Source organism: Mus caroli, unplaced genomic scaffold (assembly GCF_978045245.1).
Source record: "Mus caroli unplaced genomic scaffold, Mus_caroli_1 scaffold_7, whole genome shotgun sequence".
NCBI lineage: Eukaryota > Metazoa > Chordata > Mammalia > Rodentia > Muridae > Mus > Mus caroli.
In genome coordinates, this window is record NW_028227262.1 from 137,730,273 (window position 1) to 137,752,414 (window position 22,142).

At 36.6% G+C, this 22,142-nt stretch overlaps 1 long non-coding RNA gene across 1 annotated transcript in view; it reads left to right on the forward strand.

The window, feature by feature from the left end:
• The window catches only part of LOC147004029 (uncharacterized), a 39,171-nt gene extending 17,577 nt beyond the window's left edge, over nucleotides 1-21,594 (forward strand). The window contains exons 2-3 of the long non-coding RNA XR_015047531.1: nucleotides 11,893-12,055; nucleotides 21,512-21,594. This is a non-coding gene — a long non-coding RNA (uncharacterized LOC147004029). The remainder of the gene's footprint in view (nucleotides 1-11,892; nucleotides 12,056-21,511) is intronic.
• The last annotated feature ends 548 nt before the right edge of the window (nucleotides 21,595-22,142 follow it).

Here is a 22,142-nt window from a genome sequence, read left to right on the forward strand (position 1 = left end):
CTATCACAAAAAGATATTAATATGTGAATAAATAAATGAAAAACATATACAATAATGTTACATATGTCAACTAAGATATCAAATCACTAGGGTTGGAAACAAAACTTTGGCAGATGGACATGTGTCTTGGGACATTTGACTAGGGGAGAGAAAAAAAGAATTTCATTTTCAATCCAGAAATTCCATATGTGCTGTGAAGATGCACATAAAGGATCGGGGAGAGGGGAATTTAGGAAGTGGATATAATGCTCTATTCATTTTTTTTTTAGAATCCAGAGCTTTATTTCCAGCCAATATGTAATCTGTTTTTTTCTTGCACCTCCCAAAACACATGGTTATAGATTTGCTATTTCTGACAGCTATGAAGAGTTGGTGTATGAATCCTGCTTTGACACTACAAATATCCGAGCAGAGTACTTACATTTGCTGTATATCCATATTGCAGGGTATAGCTTTCATTGATCCTCCACATATGCTCCAGTCCTGACAGTGTCTGGTATGTAATAAGCCTGTTAGCATTCATCAAAAACACTGAATACAAAGGAACTGTAAAGGCTTTTGATGTGAGATATTTTCTCAATTGTAGCATAATTTAACTTATAGATAACAACTTAATTTTGAACAAATGTTTAGAAGAAAAAACCCTCAAGTACTTATAGGTTATTAAATGAAAATAAAATGCAGTGCAGTGTTTTTCTTAAGCATCTAAGGGATCGTATATAAACCACTAATGAAATAGCTGTTACAGAAACCTGGATTCCTGACAGTTGTTTACCATGTAGACACCGTATATCCTGTGTGCAGATGGAAGCTATTAATTTGAATTACTCTTTAAAAATAATGTATAGGCATTTATAGTTCATCATTATAATGTTTCAATGCATCCCCCTTTGTTTTACTAGATTCCCACAGTGCCTACCAGTCATGAATAAATTTATGTACTTGTTTTTCATATTAAAACCAAATGGTTATGAGACTCAAATGGTCTTTTTTGCTTTTTCAGTACAAGCAAATGAAAGAAAGACATATGGATAAGGAGAATAAGTTACATCACTGAGGAATTAGAACTAGATGCCTATTAATAATTTTCAGATTCACAAACATAAAACATTTATTAGTGACTAATAATTGTACAAAAATAATTTAACCTGTTTTTTAAAATACTGTTTCAAATAGATATGTTTTGAAATTCAAGGAAATGTTTTCAAGAGAAGAAATGAGTGTGTATTTAGTGGATCATCAATATTTAGACATAATCATAGATCATCAACTAAGAAGTCATATGGCATAACATATTTACTATAATATAGCGAGAATTAATCACTGGTAAGGAAATAGAAGGACACTTTAACTAATGTGCATAACTTCTCAAAAGTCATATAAAAAGTCAAATCTTATGATATGTTGTACAAGAAAAGACATGTGCAGAAAGCAAGCATGGGGGAGATATCCAGATATTCAGTGATAACAAATAAATCTCAAGGAAATAATGAAGCTAATTCCGTGCTCGTTTTTGGAAGGTATAGAAGAAGAGAAAGGGCTTGTATTCAAATGCACAAAGCTATTTACAAGGGTTATGCCAATCTCTATTTCTGTATTATTTCTATTTAGAAAAATAGAATTCCGCGAAAAATAGAATTCAAAGACGGTAACTGAATAGGTGTTAGATGTTTTCAAATCATATTATCAGCTTAAGAGTAAAGTTGAATTGAATCCATTCTGTCCTTGCCACAAAGTGTCCATTCTCTAACAACATAGATCCTCTGCACTTGCAACTATGTTTGTGGGAATAGTGCCAAATTATCAATTATAAGTCCCTAGGGCATTAGCAAAGTGATCTCAATTTCCAAACCTTCTATTGTTATGGAGTGTATAACTTTTGGCATAACTTTTTAAAAAAACACCTTTGAACAAATTTTATTCATATTTAACAACTAAAGAAACTAGATCAGTGAGGTTAAATAATTATCGTTTTGTAGAACAAAAATTGATAAACGAAGATGTGAAATCTGTTAGGGTCTCTCCTGAACACGTACTGTTAACCAGTGTATTAAACCAGTGTCACACTCTTCGGTCTTAGTAGGAAAAGTATAATTCTTTTTCTGTATTACTGATTTTTTTCTAGTAATGTGCCTTGCAGAAAGGCATCTAAGGTATGTTTATGTGAGCTGGAAGAGAAGGAATCTCACATTTAGTTCTTTAATTCATTATTTGATGATGACCCACATATGCTTTTTGTATGTGTTAGGGAAGCAGATTTTGTTTCCTAAAACAAAGGATAATCAGTACTAAATAGGATATAAATATATATGGCTTGTACAGCTTGAAACATGAGTAATATGAACTTGTAGTAAAAGCATGCATGCTGAGGACAGATCAAAGAAGAAAACATAGACAAGATTGCATTTATGTGGTATTTGGAGGTTAGTGGTGTACTGAACCCAAGCAGAAGTTTGCTTTTAGGGAATTAACAATCCATAATTAAATATGGTACACTAGAGTGGAGAAATATTGGAACAATAAAGTTCAAGTGAAGGACTGCTTGAAAAATATTTTACCTTGTATACATCTGTTAGTCAAATATCATTGTTAAAGAAAATAAATTCTTCTGCATTAGCTTGGGCTGTCATAAAATACCATACAAAATTGGCCTAAATAACAGGAATTTATTTTCACATTTTTTGGTGACTGGAAGGTCAAGACTAAGGTAACTGCATGGTGTGGTTTGTGGTTATGATCGTCTTCATGCCTTCAAGATGGTTGTCTTCTCCCTGTGTCCTCTCACAGGAGAGAAAGAAAGAGCAGACAGGGTAGGAGAGGGACAGAGAGAAACAGAGAGATATACTGAGAACTTTAATGTCCATTGTTTTTATTCTTTTGAGACTGGGTCTCTCTACATAGACATGGTTATCCTGAAACTCACAGAAATCCACCTGCCTCTGTCTCTCCAGTGATGGGATTAAGACATATACTAACATACCCAAGTAATGCCCCTTCTTACAAGATCAACAGTTCTATTCATCTTGCCCTAATTACTTTCTAAATACTTCATCTCAAATATTGCACCCAGGGTTAAGATTTCATTCAACACACAAGCTTGTAAAGGACATAAACATTAATCCAGAAAACCTCCAGTCTCCATGGCTAACACAAAAGATTTAGAGAAATATAAAACAGGTGCTTCTGAATGGCAGGAAGTTTTAAAAATGACTCATTTGGGGACCTGCCTGTATTTATTATGCTTCCTTTTACTCTGTAATAGAGCCTTAACGTTCTTTACATTTATTTGATAACTAGGTAAGGAGAATGAAGGAAAAGCATGCATGGGAGATTTTATAGGCCATTCCTGAAAGTGGTTCACATATATTACTTCTGTCACACTCCTTAGATAATAATTCATTCATGCATCCAAAGCTAATTGCTAGATAGACTGAAATATGCACTTTAGCTGCATCAGCTAAAACACAATACCAAACTTCATAGGCCTCTCTAACTGAAGTTTATGCTTACTATAGAACATTTTCTGAACAGGTCACTGAGGAAGCCATGTCTATTATAAACTCACTCTGCTCCTGATTCTGAAGGTACTTTGGGGGATGGCTTATTCTCTTCTCAAGTACAGAAGTTGCCTAACATGTGTCATAGAATTACTCTCAAAGTAGTCTTGCCTCTGGGTGGATGAATAACCATTTGAGAGTTTACAGGTAGCAGTAGTTGGCCCTGGTCCTGGTATGGCTCACATCCCTACCCTCTTTCATTTTAGATCTGCTCCTCCAACCAACAGAACTGACAGAAACCTAGAGAGAACATGGTAAATAGAACAAGAATAGCTATCCTTGGCTTTACATATAAATGCTTAGTCACCAGGGAGTACCATTATTTGAGAAGGATTAGAAAGACTAGTAGGTATGGCCTTGCACTGGGGGTGGTATTTGAGGTTTCAAAATCCCATGCCAGACTCAGACCATATCTCTTTCTCTTTCTCCTGCCTGTGGATCAGAATGTAGAACTTTCAGCTTCTTCTCCAGCATCAGGTCTGCTGTGTGCTGTCATGTTCCTTACCACAGGAATGGACTAACCTACAAAACTGTAAGCAAGCTCTCTGTTAGAAGCATTGCTGTGGTCATGGTATCTCCGCACTGAAATAGAACAGTGACTAAGACAGATACACAGAGAGATAAAGGCAACCAGGGATGGCTACCACACATTGATGTACCTAAACAGACTGGGAAGTCCGGTGATGTGTCACACAGATCCCAGACACTGGATCAGATTTAGACTCTTCTTTGTGACCTAAACAAAACTTATCTCCAGAGATGACCTTATTGGGGTGGGGTTGGGGAAGTCTAAATATAACTTCTCTTTACTCATAGAATTAACTAATTAATAGAAGGTAATCAATTACCTACATCCCACATACTGACATCATGGTAAACCATGGACAAACAAACCCTGATAGGCTTTACTATACAGAAATGAAGATTTATAGTAATATATACACTATGACATTTGTCCATGTTGCAAGTGGTCCCTCCATTTGAGTCAGAGAGTGCTTTGATTAGGACAGATCTGAACTCCAGTATATAGAGAATTGTGCTCAGCAGGGCTCTATCATCCTCCACTCTGAATAGCTGCCTTTCTTTTGCAGTGCTCCTCTTGATTCCATCTGCATTTGTCACCAAAGAGTGTTCCATCCTTGGAGGCCGAGTAACTTTATCTCTACTTACTTCCAGTAGGAAGAAGATTTTAAAAGTCAACTAAGTCTCAAGCAGTCATGGGTCTTTCTAGACTAAGATCACATTTATTGGACATAAAAAATTTCCTGCAAACTTAACCACAACTAAGTCTGAATTCAGTTACTCCAGGAATCCATGATGCATTTACCCTCCTTTACAAACATGCTTAGATTTTACTGGATTAAAAAAAAAAATCATCTGCTTCTATTTCTTCCTATCAGCCCACCTTCCTCTCTTTCACTTTCTCTCTCTTCCTCTCACTTTCATCATTGACTTTCTGTACCTCAACTTAATTGCAATATATTAAACTTCCCAGAGCCAGTTTCCCTGGGCCACTATGACCAATTGAACGATGATATTGGACCACTTCAATTTAGTCACAAACTTTTTGTTAGTGCTTCAATGGAGAGCTGATTTTATCATTCCTTTTTGCTCAACATTCCACTCTGTTTCATCTTTTTCCACTTGAATTTGGGGAGTGTTACTCTTTACAGCAGTACCTGTACATTCTTTCTAAATTTACACTTCTGCTTGTTGTAAGCTAATTATTTTCTTGAGTTAATTTTCTTATTACACTTTAGTGAAAGAGGGCAAAAGTAAACAAATTATTATTAATCTCATTTAAAAAACTTTTTTCTTTAGGCCTTCTAATACATTAAGATATAATCATTACTTATAACAGTTATAAGTAACTCTAAGTTACTCTAGATAGAAAAAACTATGGATTATTTTATTGTGGTATAGTTTTGTGAAACCATGTTTTCAGTCTCTGAAAACAAACAAACAAACCCTTTTCTTATGTCTTATTGTCTAGATTCAATTCCATACTATGTTTTATTGTTATTGTAGTTGTTCTTGTTTGTTTGTTTTTTGCAATGGTAGTACCTGCCTGGCACCTACCAATTTCTTCATTTCATAAGAGATGCTAGGCTGTGATGTAGATCACAAAATAGCCAAATCTCAGTAGAATCACAATGGCTTGTTTTCTGCTTATTATGTTCATTCTATGATTAAAGCCATTACTTAGAATGCTCATTCTATGACCATTCCATTGCTGTGAAAAGATACTACAACCAAAGCAACTCTTATAAAACAGAGTTTAATTGGGTGCTTGCTTATAGTTTCAGAACTTTAGTCTATTATCATGGAGAGAAGTATGGTGACATGCATGGACATGAAGTAGTAGCTGAAAACATTACATCCTGATTTGCAGGCAGGAAGATAGATGGATAGATAGATAGATAGATATTGAGAGGACATGGGCTTGGTTGGTATAGGCTATTGAAACTTCAAAGCCCACCAATAATGACACACTTCAACAAGGCCACTCCTACTCCAGCAGGGCCACATCATCTAATCCTTTCAAGTAGTACCACTTCCAGATGACTAAGCATTCAAATATATGAGCCAATGGAGGCCATTGTTTTTCAAACTACTACAGACTTATTTAAATATATCTTTCTTAGTTCCTTGAGTAACCAAGTTATTTTGGTTTTCATATAATAATAATTATTATTTTCTTAGGTTTATTACTGAAAATCTTACATCCCCTTAGCCCCAGTCCAACCAAAAGAATTTGGAAGGACTATTCTGTATTAAAACAAGAAAATGGTATGTCCCAGGAATTTCCCAAATGAGATTCTTACTCATTCTACACAATCACTACAGGCATGGAAAAGAATTGTGTCTCTCAAGGTTTCTAGCCAATGATGAGATCCTCTGTGTCTCATTTCTCTCTTTAGCTAATGTAAGTCATGTGACTACCATTAAAATTAAAACTGGCAGGGAAGTACAGCCAAGATTTTGTATGTAAGAGAGATATCCATAAATATTAATGAACACCATAAACTTTAGCTAATGCCAACACACTAAGCTTTCTGAACAGGAAGACATAGAGCAGTTTGTGGAAGTCAGAAGTCCTACTACCATAGTTCTTGTTATGATTGGAAAAGACAGGTAAAGATGTCAGTGATAGACTGTTTAAAGTGCTAGGAAGCTGATAAACAGGAGCAGACTTGAATCATGAAGGACTTTGGCTGTGACGTGTGAAAAAGACAGTTTCACTCTGAGGGTATATTTAGGAAGCAATATAATCTTGTGTCTGTTTTTCAGAAAACTATTTGATTGCTGATTGGCGAGCTGATGGAAGATGGAAAGAGTAAAAGGAGGGAAATTAGTTATGAACCAGGTGCAGGCAAGAGGATGGAGATAAGAGGCTAGATTCTTGATATGGTGTGAAACTATAAGCGACAGGACTTGGTGGATGAAAGGGAGAAAATAAAGTATAATATAAGAGCACCCCTCTAGATTCTGATCCATACTACTGAGTAAATGAGTGGCTGCCATCATATTGCTCACCTATGAGAAACTGGGAGAGAAAAACTGTGGGAGAAACCAAGAATTCTGTTTGGGAAGGCAGCTTGGTGCATTTGTCAGACATTTAAGTAGTGACAAGTATCCAGTTGCTATAGAGATATGGCACTCTGTAGAGGAGGAGGAGGACTGGGGTGCATATTTATGACATCAGCACGTTGGTGGCACTTAAGGGTTGGAGATTTGTTGATAGCAGAGAGAGAAAGACAGAGAGAGAGAGACAGAGAGAGAGAGACAGAGAGAGAAGAGGAGGGAGACAGAGAGACAAAGAGACAGAGAGAGAGAGAGAGAGAGAGACAGACAGACAGACAGACAGACAGACAAAGACAGACACAGAGTGAGAGTAATCAAGAGAGAGATAGACACACAAACAGACAAAAACCACACATACACAGAGAGACAGAGATACAGAAAGACAGAGAGAGAGACAGAAACAGAGACATGCATACAGACACACAAGAATAAGAGCAAGCAAGCAAGACAGACAGACAGACAGAAAGACACACACACACACATGGAGAACATAACAGAGAGGTAGAACAAAAAAAGAAAAAGGAGATTCTGGACATATATAAAATGTTCTAACATTTAGAGATTTGGTAGGAAGAAACAGAGAAAGATAGTGAGAAGCGCCTCCAGGGTTACACGCTATAACTCAGTGGCCTTGGAGTGAGACAACTGTTCCAAAAGGTTTAGTGCTGGTGGTTGTTGATTGTTGCAAAAACAATATTTAATCATAAAAGTACAAAGATTAGCTGTCAAACCTTGGAAACTGTCAATCATCACAACAATTTCTGCGGAGTTGGCTGAGGAATGAGTGGACAATGAAGAACAGAGACAATGAATACAGATAAGAGTCTCTAGGCATAAAATAATCATATTATAAAGTAAACAGTTGTAACATAATTAAATTTAACTTTGTATACTAGAGTAAATGGAATATTTACCAGTTTATAATTACATTACTTATCTCTAGATGGAAATTAATTAACAGAAAATGATAGTCAATGGTAGATCCAGAGAAGGGAGGCTAAGTCCACGAATCCAGTGATGTCAGTGCAGTTGGCTCAGAGTGCCAGTGGATGTGGAAGAAAGGACCACTTTTCATTACAGAGTCTACTATTGAAGGACCAGGAGAATTGTTCAAATTCACTACTGTACCAAATCTTTGAAAGATTATCATCTCTTTTAGATATTGTCCTTGTCAAAACAAGTTTCTCACCAACAAGAAAGTATCCTAAGTTGGCTTAGTTCCAGAGGGAAGGGAAAGAAACTAGGAACAGCAGAAAGGACTTGTGGTAGAAAGTAGTGACAGATACTTTGGTAGAGAAACTATTTTGGAGATGCAGGTTTTCCTTTTTCAGTTTTGTTATTCTCCTTCTAAGAAGCAAGAGAACAAGTTAGAGTACAAATATATAGCTGACAGAGTGTGAAGTCTTTTAGGTTTGTGTATTGCTAATACTCTGTACCACAACAGAATACCAAAGACAAAATGGTTTTCACACAGTTTTCTGCCCCTTCACAGTATTGGAGACTACACATCTGAGGTCAAGGTGCAGTCACACTGTATTTCTGTTCCTCACTGCCTTGTAGACTGCTGGCTCCTGTATGTATTCTTACATGACATTTTTCTTGTCATAGAGAGAAAGAGGGGGGGCAATCTCCCTGGTCTCCTTTTCTTCTTCTTAAAGAGACCAATCCTATTAAATTTCATTATGTAATGTCATTTAACCTTAATTTACCTTTAAAGGATGTATCTTCAAATATAATCATATTGTATTCGGCAGAGAGTCAATGTATGAACTCTTTTTGGAGGCAAGGTATAGGTATTTTTAGCTGGCCCAGAACTCGCTATCTGGGTCAAGCTAGAGATCTTCTAGTCTTTGCCTCCTGAATGTTGGGATAAATGGCTTCTATCACCATGCCTAGACCAACAAATGAGAATTTGTCAAACACAGCTCATCCCATAAGTGTTTTTCTTAAAACTGGAGGTGATATCCCTTGCTGATCAGAGGTGATAAGAAACAAAATTTCACATTCATTTATGACAGTTTGATTTCATTCTCAACTGGGACATGGTACTTTGGGAATTTGTTTAAACTTCAGAGTAAACAATATTGGGAATTGGGAGTGGTAGACAAAGAATTTTGGAGAGAGTAGGCATAGGTTAGGAAATATGAAATATCATCCAGGGCACCTTCCTTGAAATGGTACGTCATTGGATTTAACCTTAGTCAACTAATGTTTTTACTTTGTAGTAGGACAATGACATAAAACAATTTTATGTTGAATTTTGTTGAAAAAAACCCTCATTTTATTTTTCAAACTAACACGCATGTACACACTAATGAGCATAAAAAATAGCAGATATCAAGGAGAATGTTAACTATATATTTACAAACAATTCTTGGATTCATTGTTTTCATCTTATCTAAATTAACCAAAAAAGCAACTCAAGGCAGGGAAAGTTTGTTGCTGTGAGTTTCTGATGGGGAAGACAAGGCAGAGCCCAGTGGGAGTAAGAAATACTTGTCACAACACTGAACCAGGAAGCAGGCAGCAGGCAGCAGCTTCGCTATTTGGTGGTGGATCCTTTGTTGTATTCTGTGTTGTGTGTATATCCTGTATACTGTGTTGATTTATGTTTCTTAGAATTAGTTGGAGACAACCTTGTGCCTCGTTTGTTCTTCATTTTAAAGATTGATTTGAATAAATAGCCAGTACCTTTTTGAGGTCACAGAACCTTATAAATGTCGATAGTTTCTCATAGAAAAACATTTGCTTCTCTCATATAAATCTTCCTCTTCAGGAGCACAACAGCTTTAAAGGGGAGCTATATAGAACAATACAGAGACTCTATCTATAAGAGAGTTAGTCTTGGGTAATGAGGTGATAATAAAGAGGTGAATATCTACACAATGGAGTACTTACCTCCTTATATCTTGAGCCCTTTTTATTTTTTAAAAAGAATTTCTTTTATTTAAAAAGATTTATTTTTTTTAAATTTTTTATGTATATGAGTACACTGTAGCTGTACAGATGGTTGTGAGCCTTCATGTGGTTGTTGGGAATTGAATTTTAGGACCTCTGCTCACTCCTGATCAGAGTTCAACCCGCACTCACTCCAGTCGGCCCCACTTGCTCAATCCCTGTTCCCTCCGGCCCGAAGATTAATTTATTATTATAAATAGGTACACTGTTGATGTCTTCAGACGCACCAGAAGAGGGGGTCAGACCTCATTATGGGTGGTTGTGAGCCATCTTGTGGTTGCTGGGATTTGAACTCAGGACCTTCAGAAGAGCAGTCAGTGCTCTTACATGCTGAGCTCTCTTGCAAGCCCTTGAGCCTATTTTAATGCTTGAATGAATAGTTTTTTTTTAAATGAGATATTCCTACTTATAGGTAATATTTCACAAGTCACAATGAGGTGACTTGTATTGAATAATGATATGAAAAGAGAAATGCTATTATTCATTTCTTGGTAGAAGGTGGAAAAGCCACAGCATATTCTATCATTTTCTCTTCTGCTTTACAAAGTAGAAAATGCAAGTAGACTCCTGTCAACTAGGATTTCTGAGTGTGGATGATATGAAGAAAAGTCTACTCCCTATCAACCACTCATACTTAATCACAATTATCATGTTGAATGAGGAACATACAATGTTATTCTAAGCCACTGTATATTTGATGCAATTTTGCTGCATGTTTGATTTTATGAATGAAATAGTTATTAAAGCATAAACTAATCGATGCTATAGAAAATTGGATCCAAAGTAAAAATATTCTAAGATAAAAATCTAAATAATGTGATACTTGTTTAAGAATTGGAATATAGCGGGCTGGTGAGATGGCTCAGTGGGTAAGAGCACTCGACTGTTCTTCCAAAGGTCTGAAGTTCAAATCCCAGCAACCACATGGTGGCTCACAACCACCAGTAATGAGATCTGACTCCCTATTCTGTAGTGTCTGAAGACAGCTACAGTGTACTTACATGTATGTAATCAATCAATCAATCAATCAATCAATCTTAAAACAAAACAAAACAAAAAAAACCCAAGAATTGGAGTATAGCCATCCATAATAATTTATGTATTGCACTGGAAAATTCTTGGAAATGCTTGGCATCATGGTGGATACCCTAAATTTCGGCAAGTGAGAAATAGAGACAGGAGGACAAGTAGTTTAAGGTCAGCTTTTGCTCTATTGTACAGTGAAGACCAGCTGGAACTATGTGACTCTTTTCTCCCTTTGTTCAGCACTACAAAAACCAACCACCACCAACAAAACAAATAAAAAACAAAACCACCAACTAAAGCAAGCAAGCAACCAAACAACCAAACAACCAAAACCATGTGGAATGAAGTGGAAATGACATAATTTAGAAGGAGAAAAGCCACAAATGTAATAACTAGAACTCCCAAGGAGAAAGTTTTTTTTTTTTTTTTTTTTTTTTAAGAAAAGTATTATAAATGTAAGGTCCTCGTGTCATGGCATTACAAGCTCAGAAAAGAGTCAGTCTGTTTACAAGTGAGGTTTAAAGGAAAGAGAGTTAAATCTACGAATCAGAATCTTGAAGTGCTGAACAGGGCAGATGTATCACCATCCCAACTAGTAAGTCAAACAACACAGCCATTAAAATCCAGCTACGTGATCAGTATCAATGCTAGTGTTTTCTCATTAGAGCTGTTGCTAAAGCTTATGGATGCCTGAAGGAAGCATCCAACAATCCTTTAAATTGAGCTTTGATCAGATAAAAAAGAGAGTCACATGGTTTTCCTCTAGTCTTGACAGCCTGGTGTTCATTATTGGAGAGCAACAGGACAGTAAGAAAACCAAACCAAGAAACAAGACACATCAAAGTATGTCTAGAAGTAAAAATATACAATGGCTCTTGTCTCCTGGAAACAACCACAACCAAATGAAGAGAACCTGCTGCATTTTAAAGGTAAAATTGTATAAACTAATAGCCTATCATAAAATAGTTTCTGACTTAACAGAATTTTCCCCTAACATCAGAATTAAAGTAACTCAGATGCCGAGGAGTCTTAATATTGACTGCCCCACTAGTGAAATTACAATAGACTACAGAGAGATCATTATTATTACCATCTCACTCTCTAACATTCAGGAGTGTGTAGATTGGTAATTATTGAAACTTACTCTCTGGCATTTTGTGATTCTTTCCCTGATGCGGGTCCAGCTCAGGGTCTTACATATGTTAGTACTTTACTACTGAGCCACATCATTGGCATGCAGTTTTATGCAGCTGTTTTTTAAAATTATTATTAGGTAGACAAACTGATTTCATTTTTATTATAAACTCAGTACTCACACAGATGTGTGTAGACTCAACAGGCTTAGTGGCCCATACTTTTAATCTCAACTTTCAGGAGTTAGAATCAGGAGGTCAGAGGTCAGCCTTGGCCTATGTAGTGAGGTCCTACCTCATAAAAGCTTAGATTCTGAGAGATATAGTTAAAATAATATTGCATTGAACCTACGGGATGTAGCTTCTGGAATACCCAACTGAACTTCTGCATCAGTTAGGGCAAGTTCTGTCAATTCACTGGGGTTTGCTGTTTTGCAACTTATCTATATCGTGATATACTTTTGAGATTTTTAAAGGTCTATTAAGAATAACAAAAGATAATTTAAATTATATATCTAACCAATAGTCTTTGCTAATTGTGCAACATGAAGCTGCTGGAAAATTTACCTGAGTAGTAATAAATGTTTCATAAATAAGGTATAGTTGATTTGGTATGGGTCAGAAAATCTGAAATTTAGCATTCTACATGTGAAATAGGAAACTTTTGCCAACTTAACTTTAGAGTAAATTAGTTAAGATACACTTTCCTATAAAAGTAAGGAGTATTTTTATGAATATCTTCATAATATGAATAGGGCTACATTATCATGTTCACCGAGAATGAGAAAAGACCAGTACATGCTACAACTATTTTGTTTTAATAATTTAATATTTAGTGAGATTTATGTTTCAAGTATTTATTATTATTAATATTATTTTATGTGTATGCGCATGTACAGAGCAAAGGAAAATTGAAGGCATCAGTTAATTTTCTCTTTCTTCCATGTGGACTTCTACTCAAGTCTTTAGCTTTACACGCAGTGCTATCTCTTCTGTCCTACGTTTAATGGGAGAGAGATCCAGATGGAAAGGGAGGTGGGAAGGAACTGGGAGGAGTAGAGGGGAGGGAACTGCAATCAGGATATATTGTATGAGAAAAGGATCTATTTTTAATAAAAGTGGAAAAAGATTTAAATACAAATGTGTATGTAATTCATAAGTAATTTACATTGCTAAATCCTTTAGAATTTGAGATGAATATTTATATTTGATACTTTATATAGAATAAACCTCTACTATACTTATTATGTAAATTAGTTAAAAGCAATTTGGTGGTTATCTTCAGCTATGAACAGAGATGAAATTTTCAAACTGATTTGAGGAATTATCTAATCAATGTGCACAAACAAAATGAAATGTCTTATAGTACAAATCAATTTCAGACTGAAATAATGTCATCTCTTTATGTAATCCATGCTTCCTATAAATACTAACTAAAGCGGAGTCGTCAAACTCAGATCTTCACTTTTCCATTGTACTGTAATGTCCCTTTTTTAAAGTATGCTAATCTAAAGTGCAGAAGTGAGATTCCAGGAGTAAAACTTCACTAAAATACAACTTGGAAGGAAAGCCAAAAATGTGCATTATTAATTTTACTTCCTATTGTATGTTGTATGTGGGTTTTACATTTGAATTTCCTATAAAAGTAAGGGCTACATTTTTATGTATATTTTGATGTGCTGATCTTGGGTTAAGAGCTTTTTAAATTTTGTTTTTCAGATAGACTGCTTTGTACCTCAGGATGGTTTTGAACTCACTGTTTAGATATATGACCTTAAACTTTTCATTGTCCTGTCTCCATCTCCCAAATGTTGAGTATGCTTCACCAACCCTGGCTAACATTTTCCTGGGTCCTCTCCTCTCCTCTCCTCTCCTCTCCTCTCCTCTCCTCTCCTCTCCTCTCCTCTCCTCTCCTCTCCTCTCCTCTCCTCTCCTCTCCTCTCCTCTCCTCTCCTCTCCTCTCCTCTCCTCTCCTCTCCTCTCCTCTCCTCTCCTCTCCTCTCCTCTCCTCTCCTTTCCTCTCTTCTTCTCCCTTCTCTTCTTCTGTTTCCTCTCTCTCTCTCTCTCTCTCTCTCTCTCTCTCTCTCTCTCTCTCTCTCTCTCTCCACAGTACTAGGGATTGAACCCAGGTTTTTGTACATGACAGACAAATGTTCTACCTCTGAGCTACATCCACAGTTCCTTTCTCTCTACAGTTATTTATAAGCATTTCATTACACATATCAGTGTTTGAATAAGGAAACAGAGACTTACTAAGGTTAAAAAAGCTCGCCCAAGATTATAGTGCTGAAATTGGTAAAATTGGCCATGAGATTCGTCCTTTTCTGATAAATGTTACTTCACCTCCCACAGTATTTTCACATTCATTTAACTACACTCTAGAGAACTGTATGAACAAAGAAGAGACAAGTAAAACGTTACATTGGATTTTCTTCCAAATGCAAAATTTATATGATCTTTTAAATGTTACACATTTTAAATGTCAACAGATAATTCAGCAAAATTCATGGCCTAAATTTGTTCTCAGAACATTAAAATCTTTAATGAGATTGATAAAGCATGGGATGTTTGTCCATTTTAACACAGAAATTTTTGTTTTTAGACTTGGTTTGAAAAAGAGTTAACTTGAGTTGATAGAGAGGCAAAATTTCTTTGCTCTGGAAAGCCCGCTGAGGATCATCCTGTGTTGTACAGCCATCAAAGAAAAAAGAAGACCTTGGGAATCTGAGACTCTATGCAGCTTGGCTGTCCTTTTGGGCAACTCAGTGGTTGCCTAAGAGTGGGAGGATTGTTTTTTATTCTGCAGAAAGTATTTCCACTGAGGAAATGACTCTTCTCTCTGTGTGTCAGTAAGTGGAACCATGCCTATGAACTGCCTTCCTGAGACTGCATATTTGCTTGATCAGTGGCTGACAGGCATTCTGTACCTGAAGGCAGAACATGTCAAATCACTGGGCAAACATGTATTGAATATCTTTGGACCAGACATCACACATCTTAGTTGAATGATATAGAGAAATCATGTTGAGCTAGAAGCTTCCTCCCTGGGCTTGTAAGCAATGTTTTTAGGCTAGTGGCCACAATTTTAAAGCATCAGACCTTTTGGCAAGAGCAAGATAAGAGTGTGCTTGTGCAAGTGTGTGTGTGTGTGTGTGTGTGTGTGTGTGTGTGTGTACATGTGTGTCTATTTACATTCAGTGAAGTGGATTTAAAAACAGAATAGACAGAGAGAGCAAGAGAATTGATAGAGTATTTAAAAGACAGGTACAGAATATTTAAAACATAGATACAGGTTGATAGTATTGAGTTTCAATTTGCTAGTTTCTGGAATAACCAAAGAGACAAGACTCCAGGTACACCTGTGAATGATTGTTTAGATTAAGTTACCTTGTGGGTATGTCACACAGTATTATACTAATTAGGTAATTTGAAGTTGAAAGACCCACGTCCCCTTTCCCAACTCACATCTTTATTTTATATGTGCCCAGATGAAATTGCATCGCTCTGTATGTGTCCTCATTAATCCAAGATAAAGAAGGGCAATATCTTTTCCCAGTCTCATTCTCTGAACTTTATTAAAAGGAGAAGCTAACTAAGCATGAGATCAACTGCATCAAACTTCTGCAAACCTTACTTCTCTACAATGATGGACTGCACTCTCAAACCGGGAGCCAAAAATAAAACTTTCTCTCTTTCAGCTGATTTAGTCAGGTTTTTGCTATTACAGCAACAGGAAAAGTAATCAAGACTCATACAGAGCGGTGCAATTTCATCTGGGCACATAGAAAGTAAAGATGCAAGTTAAGAAAGGGGGAATGGGTAGGTATAGATCAACTGGTGTGTTGGGATAAACAGGAGATCGGAAATAGTATGCTGAAGGGAAAAAGGAAGTCATGGCTATACTCTACTGATACTATAAAGCCCAAACTGTAAGGGTGGTTGCAGTTTTAAAAGGAGATTTATTCCACTTTTGGTTATGTCTATGTGTGTGAGTCTGTGTGTCTGTCTGTGCGTGTGAACGCAAGTGCTCCAGGGGGCCAGAGAAGCCAGATCCCTTTGGATGTGGGATTACAGGGAGTTGCAACAGGTGCCTGTGGTTTTTAGTGACACATACATGGAATTGGTAGAAAGCCTGACATGGTGGTGCATGTTTTTAACTGCAGCACTTCAGGAGGCAGAGGCAGACAGATAGAAGTTCAAGGCCATTGGCCTGGTCTATAGACTGAGTTCCAAGACAGCCAGGGGCTAAAAATAAAATAAAAAAAAAATCTTCTGAAGGTCCTGAGGTCAAATCCCAGCAACCACATTGTTGCTCACAACCCTCTTCTGGTGCATGGTGCATCTAAAGACATCTACAGTGTATTTATTTACAATAATAAACAAATCTTTGGACTAGAGCAAGCAAGGACCAAGGGAGCAGGACCAACCAGAGTGAGTGGGGTTGACCAGAGCTAGCAGAGGTCCTAAATTCAATTCCCAACAACCATATGAAGGCTCACAAACATCTGTACAGCTACAGTGTATTCATATACATTAAATAAATGATAACTGAAAAACTGAAAGAAAAATATCAATGTGGAAACTGAATCCGAGATAGCATAGGATTATTGGAAAGGGGCAATCAGTTAACTAAGACTCCAGAATAACAGCGGGACCATCCAGGTGGACATTGAACTCATCAATACAACGACATGGGCCTCGTTAGACAGGGTATAGGATTTCCAAGTGTCCAAGATAGTAAAAGGAATGGCTTGAAGGTCACTAGATAGCTATAAAGACAACATGCCCCGATAAGAATAAAGGGCAGGGGAGGTTATATTTGTGTGAAGTCTAACCGACTCACCCAGTTCAGTGAAAAACCTTGTTTCACGTCCTGCCATGCTACTAGTGGCTGCTAGAGGGCAGCAGAAGTCAGGAACAAGCAAGGAAAGCCTTAACTTGAACAAGAGGAAAATGCTTTGTCTTCGCCCACAGAGCCATATAGTCAGGGCAGAAACCAAAGTCTGAGTCCCAGGAGTCTGCAGTGTAAGGTTCCATTCAGTAACTGGAGAGTCCAAGAAAAACAAACAAGCGTGCGCTAAAGGTTTCAGTGGCTACCATTCACTCACTCTGAACCTTTTGGCGAACTAAAACAAAGACTGGGAAGAGCCACCAAATGTTAAGTCAAAAGCCAGGGCCCGCTGTCAACGTGAAGGAGAGGAAACGTGAAATGGCTGCAAAGTTGAAAGTGAGCACTTCAGTGAATAAAGGTGTGTTTAGAAGAACTTGGGCTGTCTGAGGGCATGACTGTCAGACTATGACAAAATTGGAGCAGACCCTCAACTAAAACAGGCCCCAAAGGGAGGCAATGGGTAACAAACACTAAGGGCAAGAAGATGGTCAGTGTGAAAGTTACAAGAGGTGACTTTTATTTGCTCTTCTGAAGCAGGCTTTCATATAGCGTAGGCTGGCTTCGAACTTGCTATGGAGCAAGGATTATCGTGCCTCTACCTCCGAAGCTATATGTAGGCTTTTACAGCAGGATCTTGGCTTAAATGTCAGAAAGGGGTTTCTTTGTTTGCTTGCTTTTTTGTTTTCGTTTTCTCTTTAGGTTTTGTGAAACCGAATCAAGCACTGTAACCCACACTGATTTGATCTTGTGTTCCTCTTGCCTCAGCCTCCTAAACTGTGGAATTAGAGGGGTGAACCACTACTGGTTGGGTTACTGCATGTAGGAATAAATTACATTATATCTCAGATTCTAAGACTGCACTGATTGGTGATTCATATATATGTATGCGTATGTATGTATATGATATTATATATATGTATGTATGTATATATATATATATATATATATATATATATATATATATCAAACAGAGCTCAAACCAGTAACAATATGGCATTAGTTCTGACTACATGTTTGAATATAGCCTGCATGAGACTGCTGGAAGCCTGGTGTATATAAGTGGAGAATAGGAGCCAGAATATTCAACACTTCATCCTGCATGTTTCTATAAGTAGAAGAAAAGGAAGTAAGTTTTCCTGGTATTCTCTGATCCTGCTTTGAATAGAGGTGTTGTGTGTCTTTGAAAAATGTTGAAAGAATTTGGGAAAGAATGCATAAACTCTCACAAATGCAGCTTAAACTCTTTAGGTGTTGACACTTTGTATCCTGGAGTTAGGAGGGCTTTGAAGGATTTTAGGGATCTTTTAGGTTTTTATATTGAGAGCTTCTATCTTTGAACTCTAAAGTTCTAAATGGTAAAGCTTTCTCAAAATGATTGTTAATTCTTCCCCCAAGCAATCATTACATTATTAAAAAGTCTTTTTTTGTTTTCAGTTATTTTAAATTTATATGTAAATTTATTTTAAAATGGAACTTACTGCCACTCGAATTATATATTTTATAAAAAAACTACACAAAAATGAATAAATTTGACAAAATTGCTTATGGTTATTATACTGCAAATATTTTTGATAACCTAATCAAACTATATATGAGGAAAGTAAAATGTGAACATTTAAAAATACCAAACAACTTTAAACTGCTTGGAGACAAAAATCTAATTTGTCCTTTCATCTAATTTAATAGTAAAAAAATATTTTAAAAAATGCTGAAAAGTGATACAAGTTGATTTTGTTGTTCGGTTGGTATAGGTGTGTGTGTGTGTGTGTGTGTGTGTGTGTGCATGTGTAAGTATTCATACACATGGGTGTGTGTGCACATGTATGTTATGTATATGAAGGTCAGAGGGCAATGACAAGTTACACCTTATTATTATCGTTATTTTTTTAAAAACAGGATCTCTCATTAGGTAGCCCTCTAGCCCCAAAGTTCCTCCTATCTCCATCCCTTGCCTCCATTGCTGGGATTACACATGTGTGCTGCCACACCACCTTTATGTGGATGCTAAGGATTGAAGTCAGGTTTCATGCTGCATGGGCCCTGCTTTGCAAACTGAGCCATGTCTTCAGTCCTTTGTCAAATTGAATTTTAAAGCTGCAATATACATTGTAGCTTATACCTTAGATATTGTCTGGTAGATGGGGGACTTGGACTTTTACAAGGAAGGACTCGTTTGTTTTTTTTCAAGTGGTTCAACATTCTGTAAAATCTTGTATGTATTTTTTTTTTTACCAGCAGCAGCCTGTCAATCATAACTGAGGTGCTCAGTTTTAATTAATTGGAAGCACATGTAGATGCTGATCTCTCCATAACAAGGTCTGAGCAACAGCACTGTCTTGAATTGATGAATTTTAACCAAAATTAAAAGTCCTAGTATATAATGCAGACTCACTGTGAACAAATGAGTCATATTGTGATTTTGAAAAACTGGAAATACCTGCAGGTTTCTTAGGGACCCCGAGGGAACTACAAATGGCCCCTTACTTCTAGTGATTTCAATTATGGTTTCTCCCTTTAAAAGATTTATTTTTCTTAGCATGCACAGTACTAGGTTTCATAGTGATACTTTTCACCCAAAATTGTTCTTGTTACTCCCTCCCTTTTTCTTCCAGATTTCATCCTTACAATATACCTTGTCAACCCTAGTAGCTTCCTTTCTTCATGTTACAGTCATAGTTTTGCCTCCTGATTCTTCAAAATCCCTTGTTCCCCTTTTGCAGAAATAAGTTTGCAATTTTATGATGCTGGACAAATGATACACATTGAGCAAAAGTTGTACCTGTACCTCATATTTTGAAATTTGTTCTCCTGGGCTAGTGGTATGCAATATGATAGTGTCATATTCTGTTGTGACCTGGGACAATGAAAACCAGCTGCAGCCTTCAGTCAGCCAAGGAAGTGATCAGAAGGAGAAGCTACTGGCATTCGGCCAGGGACTGTGTAATGTAATCCTGATGCTTCATAGGCTAGGGGAACTGAAAATATATGAATATTCCATATGGAGTATATGTGTAATTATAGATGAGTACACATACACACACACACACACACACACACACACACACACACGGAATGGTAGGGACAGCTGGTCCTTCACAGAAAGATTCATTGTGATTTTTTTAATATTTAAATAATATCTGGGAGTTTTTTTAAATATACAGAATCAGATCATTTTGACTGAAGATATTTAATCCTGTTTAGGAAATGGACCATTGCAGGGTTATGTAGAAACCTGTAACTCATGCTTACGGAGATAGTGAGTGAGTGCAAAATATGGAACAGAATCAAGTATCTTATTTTTTTTCTGAGATGCTTAACTCATAAACCAGGTGTGCTGGAAAATGGAGAGTCTGAACTGATAAAGTTTCTTTCGGTTAATGAGAATAGGAACATACCCCAACCTTCTTTTGGTTGGAATCTTATGATCTCAGTGTGTCTGAACAGCAGCTCCAATCTGCAAGCATCCCACAGGGTAGAGAAAGCTGTTACTGGGAGGTCAGATAGCTTGGAGGTTAGCAATAATAATCAAAGTCACAAAGAATGGTGCCTGATATCTGCTAGATTCAGAAGTCATCCTTCCTTGTTATTAATTGAGTAAGTAAGCTTTGATATTTTTATCTGGCTTTTTCTTTTTCTGTTTTTTTTTTTTTTAACATGAGAGATCAGAGGTTGAGTTGGTAGGGTTGAGGAAATGTTGGTCACTGGGTATAACACCCAGGAATAGTTCAAGCTAGCCACTGTTCAAGATAATTACAATTAATATCAGAGTATTATATTGAAAGAACCAGGAGACTCTATTTTAAGCCACCTAACCTTGAAATACTATTTGAGGTAAGGTATATGCTAAATAGCCCAATTTAGCTGCTCTCTTGTGTAATGGATACATATTTTAAAATATCATTCTGTTTATAAGTACATTTATTTTGTCCACTAAAATAAAAGGCTCCAGATGAATATTAACTACCTAATAGGGCTATGAGTTAGAAAGAAAAGTATCTATGACATCTAGGGATGGTCTGACCCTATGAAGTGGACCAGGCTGTTGATAGAAGTGGCTTCATTATGGTATCTGAGTTGTGGGATTTACCTACAGAAAAGTCCATAAACTATCAATGTCAGACAACGCCACTATACAGTTTTGTGGTATCAAGCTGAATTAAGACAATTCTATGATCATGTGCAAGCACATACAACAGTATGAACATTCTTCATACCACTAATAATTCTTATATCTTGACTAAAGTGATTGAATGTAACTTCTTTATAGTGATATATTGCAAGTTTAGTTTTACACTCTTTTCCTCCTAAATAAGAGTTGCTAGGATCCTGATTATAGAATGATTTCCATTTTCTTATTTTAGATCCAGAGCAACATCTTCCATGAACTGCCTTCAACTACTAGAACACAAGCCCGAGTCCCAGTCTTTCTGACACCTACTGCTGAGATGCCATATGGTTATCCACCATATATATAATGCTTCATGGTTTAAGACTCAAGAAAAACAAATTTTGTGTGCCTATTTGTTCATTATTGGTGATCCTAAGGTAGAAAGCATGGCATGAGAAATGAGTATTAGTAAGTGCAAAACACTAAGTATAATGACTGTTTCCTTCTTAGCACTCAATGACTGATATGAATATTACCTATTCAGTGTCTTAGATTTTTTAGATTGAGATATGAAAACTCAGAGGTGCTTGTAACTGGGAGTTGGCATTGATAAGGCCTAGTTCCTTTGAGTCTTTCTTCAGCCCATGTTTTTATGATACCACACTGTTTCATTTTGATTCATCTTTTTTCTCTTCTATCCTATTGATAGAAGGTAATCTTATTTGCCTCTGGGATTATATAATCTGTTTTGATCTATGTTTAAGTAAATTTTTTTCCTTTAAAAAGAATCAAAAAACCGTTTAATCCTGTTATATATGCAGAGGCTTGGTAGGAGAAAGCCTTTCAAACGTCTATCATTTTACTACTACAATTACAGTCTTGGT